This window comes from Chrysochloris asiatica, unplaced genomic scaffold, assembly GCF_000296735.1.
Source record: "Chrysochloris asiatica unplaced genomic scaffold, ChrAsi1.0 scaffold00299, whole genome shotgun sequence".
Taxonomy (NCBI): domain Eukaryota; kingdom Metazoa; phylum Chordata; class Mammalia; order Afrosoricida; family Chrysochloridae; genus Chrysochloris; species Chrysochloris asiatica.
In genome coordinates this window covers 3,259,183-3,268,155 of record NW_006408817.1, presented here as the reverse complement: position 1 = coordinate 3,268,155, position 8,973 = coordinate 3,259,183, and the positions used below count along the sequence as shown (strand labels likewise).

General features: G+C 36.4%; 1 protein-coding gene across 1 annotated transcript in view; it reads left to right on the top strand.

Annotated features, from left to right (window-relative positions):
* The window catches only part of LOC102832210 (synaptotagmin-10-like), a 90,200-nt gene that overhangs the window by 72,966 nt on the left and 8,261 nt on the right, over nucleotides 1–8,973 (top strand). The gene's annotated exons all lie outside the window — the stretch shown is intronic.

Below are 8,973 nucleotides of genomic sequence, written 5' to 3'. Positions count from 1 at the left end.
GTGGTTCAAATCAACCTTGTAGTCCAGCGCATTAATCCACAATGCTATAACAAGACTCCATACCAGGAGCTGTTGCTAGGTGCCATCAAGTCAGTACTGACTCATAGCAACCCTATGCACAACAGAACGAAGCACTGCCTAGTTCTGGGCCAATCTCACAATTGTTGCCATGCTTGAGCCTATTGATGCTGCCACTATGCCAATCAATCTCACTAGGGGTTTTCCTCTTTTCTCTGGCCCTCCACCTTACCAAACATGATATTATCTCCAGCAACTGGTCCCTCCTGACAATATGTCCGAGGTATGAGAGACATCCTGGCATCCAAGGAGAACTCTGGTTGCACTTGTCTAATACAGATCTGTTTGTTCTTTTGGCATTCACTTGTTCAGAACTTTCAATATTCTCCTCCAACACCATAACTCAAAAACATCAATTCTTCTATGGTCTTCCTTATTCACTGTCCAGTTGTCACATGCATATGAGGTTATTAACAAAACCATGGCTTGGATCAGGCACACCTTAGTCCTCAAGCTGACATCTTTGCTCTTCAACACTTTGAAAAGGTCTTGTGCAGCAGTTTTGCCTAATGCAATACGTTGTTTGATTTCTTGACTGCTGCTTCCATGAGTGTTGATGGTTGAGCCAAGAAGAATGAAGTCTTTTACAACTACAATCTTTTCTCCGTTGATAAGAATGCTGTTTATTGATCCAGTGGTGAGAATTTTTGTTTTCTGTACATTGAGATGCAATCCATACTAATGGCTGTGGTCTTTGATCTTCATCAGTAAGTATTTTAATTCCTCTTCACTTCCAGCAAGCAAGGTTGTATCATCTGCATATCGCAGGTTGTTCAGAAGTCTTCCTCCAATCCTGATTCCACGTTTTTCTTCATATAACCCAGCTTCTCAGATTAGTGCTCAACATACAGGTTGAATAAGTATGGTGAAAGAATGCAACTATGTTGCACACCTTTCTTAATTTTAAACCATTCAGTGTTCCCGTGTTCTGTTCAAACAACTGCCTCTTGGTCCATGTACAGATTCCTCTTGAGCACAATTAAGTGTTCTGAAATGCTCATACTTCATAATGTTGTCCATAGTTTGTCATGATCCACACAATCAAAAACCTTTGCATAGTCAATAAAGCAGAAGTAACCATCTTTCTGGTATTCTCTGCTTTCATCCAAGATCAACCAGACATCAACAATGATATATCTCATTCCATGTCCTCTTGTGAATCCAGCTTGAACCTCTGGAAGTTCTCTGTCAATGTATGCTTACAGCCATTTCTGTTAAGCTTAAAATTTTCTTGCTTAAGTTTTTTTAGTTAAATTTCTTACTAAAGTTTTACCTTTAGTAAAACTTTACTCACATAGGATATCAAAGATATTGTCTGATGACTTCTGCATTCCATTGGGTCACCTCTCTTTGGAATGGGCACAAATACGGAACTCTTCCAATCAATTGGCCAGATAGCTGTCTTCCAAATTTCTTGGCATAGATGAGTGAGTGCCTCCAGTGCCGCCTTACTTTCTTGAAAGCCTTCGATTTTTATTCCATCAATTCCTGGTGCCTTGTTCTTTGTAGCAGGTAGAAAATAAGACCCAGAAGAGCCTTCCTTTTTTGAACCTTACATATGGAACTCAAGGAAGGCATAAAATAAAAAGATTATTTCAGACAGTGATACATATTAGGGAGACATTTTTAAGGATCTGGAAGTAGGTGAATATCAAATAGGAAAGGCCCTAATTTAGAATGAATGATGGAGGAATGCCTCACTGAGGAGATGTGTGTGAAATGAGTCTTGTATGGTGAAAAGGAACCAGCCACGTAAACATAATAAGAGTAAAAAGCATTCGTCAGAATTAAAAGAAAATGCAAAACCCAAAAGTAGGAACAAATTTAATCTCTCTAACAGAACGAAGGCTTTTGTGTCAGCAGCAAAATGAACTGAAGGTGAGAGTTAAGAGATGAAGTTAGTGTGACAAGTTAAGTTCAAATCATGTGGGGCCTTCCATGTAATGGGTTTGTGATGTATTTTCTGAACAAAGACATAGAGTATTTAGTAATTGCACAAGGGCAATAGGTATAAACAAGATTTTCCCAGGAAAATCACGATTTATAATAATCCCACATATACCCAGGGTAAGGAGTTTGAATTTTGTGTGTTCGTAGACTATTTTAATCAGAAGAGTGATATAATTTGATCTGCATTTCATAATAATGACTTTGACTGCTGTGTGAAGATTAAATTCTGAGATGGGAGATCAGCTTTAGACAGTATTGATGTAATACTAGCAAGAGTTGATGGTGGGTTCAGGATAGCAGTAGAGTTGAAAAGAAGTTCACTGATTTGGGATATATTTGTAGTTATTATAGTGTGGCTCTGTGGATTAATGCACTGGACTGCAAAGTCAGTTTGATCTGCAAAGTCAGTGGTTCAAGCTCACCAGTCACTCCTCAGAAACCCTATAAAGAAACCCTATGGGTCAGAACTGACTCGATAGCACTTAACAACAACAAATAGCAAGACTTGCCCATGGATTGGAGAGAGAAGTAAAGGAAAGAAAAGAATAAAAAAATGACTACTAGATTTTTGGCTTCCACTTCTAGATGAATTGTGTCGTTTGCTGATTTTAGGAAGACTGAGAAAAAAGTAGATACTTTTTTCCTTGGTTTAGAGAGTTTCTTGCAATGTTATCCATATCTTTAATGAAATCATTTTAAATGGTGTTGAAGTATTCTGTAACAATGATTTTCACTCAGCATCTTAAATTCTATTTTGTTCTTGTTCTTTGGTATTTGAAATCACTAACATGATTTATTACTTTTCTAGGAAAGTATAGACCTGGGGGAAATCATGTTTTCCCTTTGTTATTTGCCTACTGCTGGGCGTATGACGTTGACAGTCATCAAGTGCAGAAATCTCAAAGCTATGGATATTACTGGTTCATCAGGTAAGTTGGCAATCATATCAATGGTGTATTCTCAAGTAAAACATTTCATTTATCTATAACTATACATGGCTATTGTGGAGAGTCCTGCTGTGGCGCTGTAGGTTAATGCACCAGACTGCAAAGTCGTTTGAACTGCAATGTCGGCGGTTCAAGCTCACCAGCCGCCCCTTGGAAACCCTATCCAGGGTCGCTATGGGTAGGAACCAACTCAAACACACTTAACAACAACAACAACAACTGTGGCGCTGTGGGATAATGCACTGGAATGCGGTTCAAAGGTTTGAACCGCAAGATCAACGATTGCAATTCACCAACCCGAAAACCCATACAGGGTCTCTCTGAATCAGAACTGACTTGATGACACTTAACAACAACATTGAATTATTGAGTTCATTCATTTATAAAAGGGTGAGATAAAAGGACTATCAGGAAAACAAACAGATCTATTTTGGAAGAAATACAGCCAGAATGCTTCTTAGAAGGGAGGATAGCCAAAGTTCATGTCTCATACTTTGGACATATTATCAGGAGGGATCAGTCATTGGAGAATGACATCATGCTTGAAAAAGTGGAGGGTTAGTGAAAAAGAGGAAGACCCCTAACAAGACCGATTAACATAGTGACAGCTGAAACATAACATTAATTATGAGAATGGTGCAGGATCGGGCAGTGTTTCATTTTGTTGTGCGTAGGGTCCCTATGAGTCAGAAAGGACTTGATGGCGCCTAACAACACAACAACATAAAAGGAAAAAAGAAATTACAAATTAAAGTATACCAAATTGTCTCTTTTATGTGCATGTGAAGTAAAGTGCCGTAGAGTTGGTTCCCACCCATAGCGACCCTGTATAGGATTTCCGAGGAGCAGCTGGTGAGCTTGCCGTTCGAACGACTTTGCAGTATGGCGCATTAACCCACAGCACCACACCATAATCGTTATGAAATTTTAGAATAATATCAAACATATTGACTTTGAAGTAGGGTTTTTATTTTTATATATTTCTCTATAATTCTAAAAAAAAAACCCCATGTAATTTACAATCTACTTCCCATTTCCAACTATTAAATTGCTTATAAATGGAGATTCTTAAGCTTTAAAGCAATTCATCCAAACTCGCATTACTCTGTGTGGACAATTTTGTTGTTAAGTACTGCCAAGTCAATTTCAACTCATAGCAACCCTGTATAGGGTTTCTGAGGCGCAGCTGGTGGGTTCGAATCATGGATCTTGTGATCCACAGCCCAGTGCTTATCCTACAGTGCCACACCAGGACCATAGGAAGACATATTTAGATAGAATTTACTTCCTTCACTGGATCTGCAGAAAAACAAATGTGTGCCAAACACCATTTTCATTTTCATTCTTGCTAACTTTCTTACTGAAAGTTTGGGCAGCTGTCGAGACAGGAAAGGATATGAGGTGCATGAATGTTTCTTGAAGTTTTAAAAGACATTCTTGAAGAAAAGTTCTCTTGTGCTGACTTTGACCCTGCTCTTCAATTCCTACATTTGAATTAGTGCAGTTTTGGAGGGTTCTTTATAACTTAATGTGTGAACAGTGGCACAGCCTTGTAGAAGAAAAATAATAAAGGCTTTATAGTAAGGTCAATAGACTTATGTTAAATTAAAACAGGAATAAATAGTTGTGCATATACACACACACATACATGAGGGCAAGACAAAAAGTATTGCTACTAAATCATAGAAGCCTTTATTAAACAAAAATATCAATTGTATTTCAAAGGTATTTTTTCTCAGCATATCCTCCATCTGGTCTATACACTTGTAAAGGTCATGTTTCCATCTGTTTATTCCTTCCCAGAAGAATTCTGCTATCTTTAATTTTCACATCGAAACAGCAGTTTTGGGCTCAAGGGAATCAAATAATTTTGAATGTTCTTTTACTTTGAGAAACAAAACAAAAAAAGTTTAAAAGGGCAAGATCAGAATTTCAGAGTACATGGGACAAGGTTTCCCAATGAAATTCTCATAGCACTTACTACCCTTGAAGAATGAGCAAGTACATTGTCTTGATGGAAAAACATTTTCTTGGCACAACATTCCTGGCCTTTTTTCTCATAAAACTTTTCATAATAAGCCCCCGTGATCATCTTGTATCCTTTGAGGAAATGTGTTTAAATGGCCCATTTAGAGTCCCCCAAACTGTTGGCATAATCTTCTGAATTAATCATTCTGCCTTGAGTTTAATTGACCAAACTGATCTCCTCAGAAAGAATCATTTTAATTGGACCTTTTTGAAGCACCCTAAAAAGATAAAGAGAAATGTATTAATGAGAGTACTTGTCTGTAGCCACCCACTATTTGCAGAGACATATATAACCTTTTTTTTTTTTTTTTTTAACAAACCCATGCATATATGAACTAGAATTCCTAGTACCCATATGCTTTACTTACTTTTGCATGTACTTGTATATGTCATTTTGAAGGAAGCATTTCTATAACTATTTAGCTCTTTGGTACAACTATAAACAAATAAAAAATACCAACAGAAATAAATTTGTAAAACAGAAGAAATGACATATCTTTAAGTTCTGATGTAGAAAAATAGCCAGAATATATTAAGTACATTAAAAAAAAAAAAAAAGATACAAAAGTAAAGTAAATATGGATATTATATGCCCTTTTCATAAAAGTAGGAAATTTTAGAATTAATATTTATATTGCTTATATTTATATAATGAAATACTGGATTGATACAAAAAAATGAAGGGTGACATATGGGAGGCAGACTTTTCATTGGGCATCATTTTCCATTATCTTTTAACTATGACATAAATTCCAGATTACTTTTTTAAAGTTTTTCAATACTTAAAATATCTCTTTATGTTGTTGTTGTTAATTGCCATCAAGTCATTTCTGACTCATTGCAACCCTGTATAGGGTTTCCAGGGAGTGGCTGGTAGGCTTGAACCGCCAACTTTGAAGTTAATGGTCCAGTACTTATCCTACAGCACATGAGGACTTTAGGTTTTATACATAAAGATAAAACAGTAAGTAAATTCCACATTTATCTTGGTAAAATATCTTGAGCAGCAAATGTTGAAGAACTTAAGATAAACAATGTGCTCTGCAAATTATTGTTTATTCTATTCTCTCTGTCAAGTATCAAAGGAGATCAAATTTTGAGACAAGCAGGCAACATCCAAGTTGTAATTAAGTATAAGATTACTTTTTTCATTTATATGAAGCTTTTCATCAGCGATACGTGTGCTTTGAGAGCACCACCTCATTAATTCTCAGGACAGGCTTGTGAATCAACTAAGGAATCAGTAAATTATCCTTGTCACAAGTAGAGAAATTTAGTCAGAGGCATGATGGGGTAGGAAAGAATAAACCATGGCTCATTCCCATTGTTAATGAGAAGGTCTAGGCCCAGAGATTGATCCACAAAAGTAAAGAGCAAAGGAGAGCTTCTTCCTTTATAGAAAATGCATCATATATTTATAGAATATATATCCTATAATGGAAAACGGGCATTGATAAGTGCATTTTTACTTTGTTTTTCTCTACATATCCTTTTTCTAGTCTCAAAATGAATTTTCTCCCTTGATGGGAAAACTACTAAGATATATATATATATATATGTTGTTGTGAAGTGCCGTCGAGTCGGTTCCAACCCATAGCAACCCTATATAGGATTTCCGAGGAGTGGCTGATGAGCTAGAACTGCCAACATTGTAGTTCAAATGTTTTTGCATTCTGGTGCATATCTCAATCATAGTGACTTATTTGAGGAAAATAAGTTTTATTTCTTTATAAATGGAAATAGAGAAAAAAAAAAGTGGTGGAGTACAAATAGTTGGTAACCTGGATGCAAAGAATATTGATGACGATAGAGCCATTGGATTATTTTAACCATCTCATAGGCTCACCCCAGTGTCAACGCTCCTCCAACAGCCTTGCCTCCTGTTAATAAAAAGATACAAAAGAAAAAAACTCTTTAGAAATTTTTGCATAATACTGAAATATTTTCTGTAAAACTGTAACAATTTTTCTACCTAGGATAGCAAGGAGAGGACCAAGTCTATTGTAGGGAAGAACTTGTTAATTATTATTCAGTTCTTTTGACTTACAAAAATATAGTCTAACTAAATTTTCTTCTTTCAAACTGATACCATGTAGACAATGCACTATCAGGAGCCTTCCTTGTTAAGCCATCTAAAAAATCAAATACTGTCTTTTTCTTTTTCATATACTGCTATGCATATAATAAATTATTTATAGTAATAATTTCTTCATCCTGAGCTCCTCATTAAGTATCAGCATTGACAGCAAAATGACACATCTACTGTTAATAATGGTCATGGAGAAGAATATCATAAGCACCATGGACCGTCAAAAGAACAAGCAAATCTGTGTTAGAAGAAGTACAACCCTAACATTCCTTAGAAACCAGGATAGTGAGACTTAATCTGTCATACTTTGGACATATTATTAGGAGGGACGAATCTCTGAAGAAGGACACAATGCTTGGTAAAGTAGAAGGTCATTGAAAAAGAGGAAGATCCCCAACAAGCTGGATTGACACAGTGACAGCAGCAATGGCCTCAAAAGTAACAGTTGTGATAATGGCACAGGAACAGACAGTGTTTCATTCTGTTGTGCATAGGGTCGGGTCGCTCTGAGTTAGAACCAACTTGATGACACCTAGCAACAGCTGTTAATAACTACTTTATTTAAGGTTTGAAAATTTTTCCAACTAAAACTGTTAAGGCCAGTGGCTCAAACCTACCAGTTGCTCTTAGAGAAAGATGTGGCAGTCTGCTTCAATAAAGATGGACAATCTTGGGAATGCTATGGGAGCAGTTCAACTCTTGTGCAGTAAGGTTATTATAAGTTGGGGTTATTTCTATTCTTTGTGTATATATACTTCTGCAGAGACAATGTTACTAAATCTAAATCTTTCATGTTAGTCTTTTTGTTCTAAATATTTTTGAAGGAGACCACAAGTTTGCTGGTTCAAATTCACCAGCTACTCCTTAGAAAACCTATACAGGGTCGCTATGAGTCAGAAGCAACTTGACAGCACTTAACAACAATGACCTTCACACAATTATTCTTACTTGTTAAGAATATATTTCCTCAAAATCAACCCTATAAAAATGTATTTTCAAGTTTTCCCTAGAGAAATTAAAACTCATTTTCACACAATAATATATAAGCGAATGTTTTAGCTGTTCTGTTCATAATTGGAGTAATGGCGTGAACTTGTAGGATAAGCACTTGACTGGTAACTGCAAGTTCAGGGATTGGAACACACCAGCCACTATGAGTTGGAACTGTCTCACCAGAACTTAGCAAAAACATTCAAATACAAAAACAAAAATAAAAGGGGGAAACAGAGCCAAAGTTCTTCAATGAGTGAATAAATTAACTGTGAAAACATCCATACAATTAAAGAAGGAACGATTCATACCCACAATCTGGATGACTCTCAAAGGCTAAGGGAAAGAAGTCAGTCCACAAAGGTTAAATGATATAGGCTTCTATTAATATTATTTTTTCAAAAAGTCAGAACTATACTGGTGAAAGTATATCAGTGATTGCCTAGATTTAGGGGTGGGGGTGAGGATGAGACTTAAAGTAGTATAGCACAAAGAAGTTCGGGGTGTCATTCTTTCCCTTGAGCATTAGTTGTTGTTGTGTGATGTCGAGTCAGTTTTTACTCTTAAAGACTCTGCATAAGGCTTCTGAGAGCGGCTGATGATTAGTGTGGCTAGTGGTATACAGTGCTTATCCTACACTGCCACACCAGTACTCTATCTTAATCATGGCATTAGCTAAATGAATCTACATATGTATTAAAATTCACAAATTTCTCTGTCATTATAGTTCTTGACTGGCCTTTGATAAGCTGGGATTTTCTTACTGTATTAAAGACACTATTGTTGTTGTTGTTAAGTGCCATCAAGTCAGTTTTGACCCATAGTGACCCTGTATAGGATTTCTGAGGAACAGCTGGTGAGTTTGAACCACCGAGCTTGCAATTCCAATGG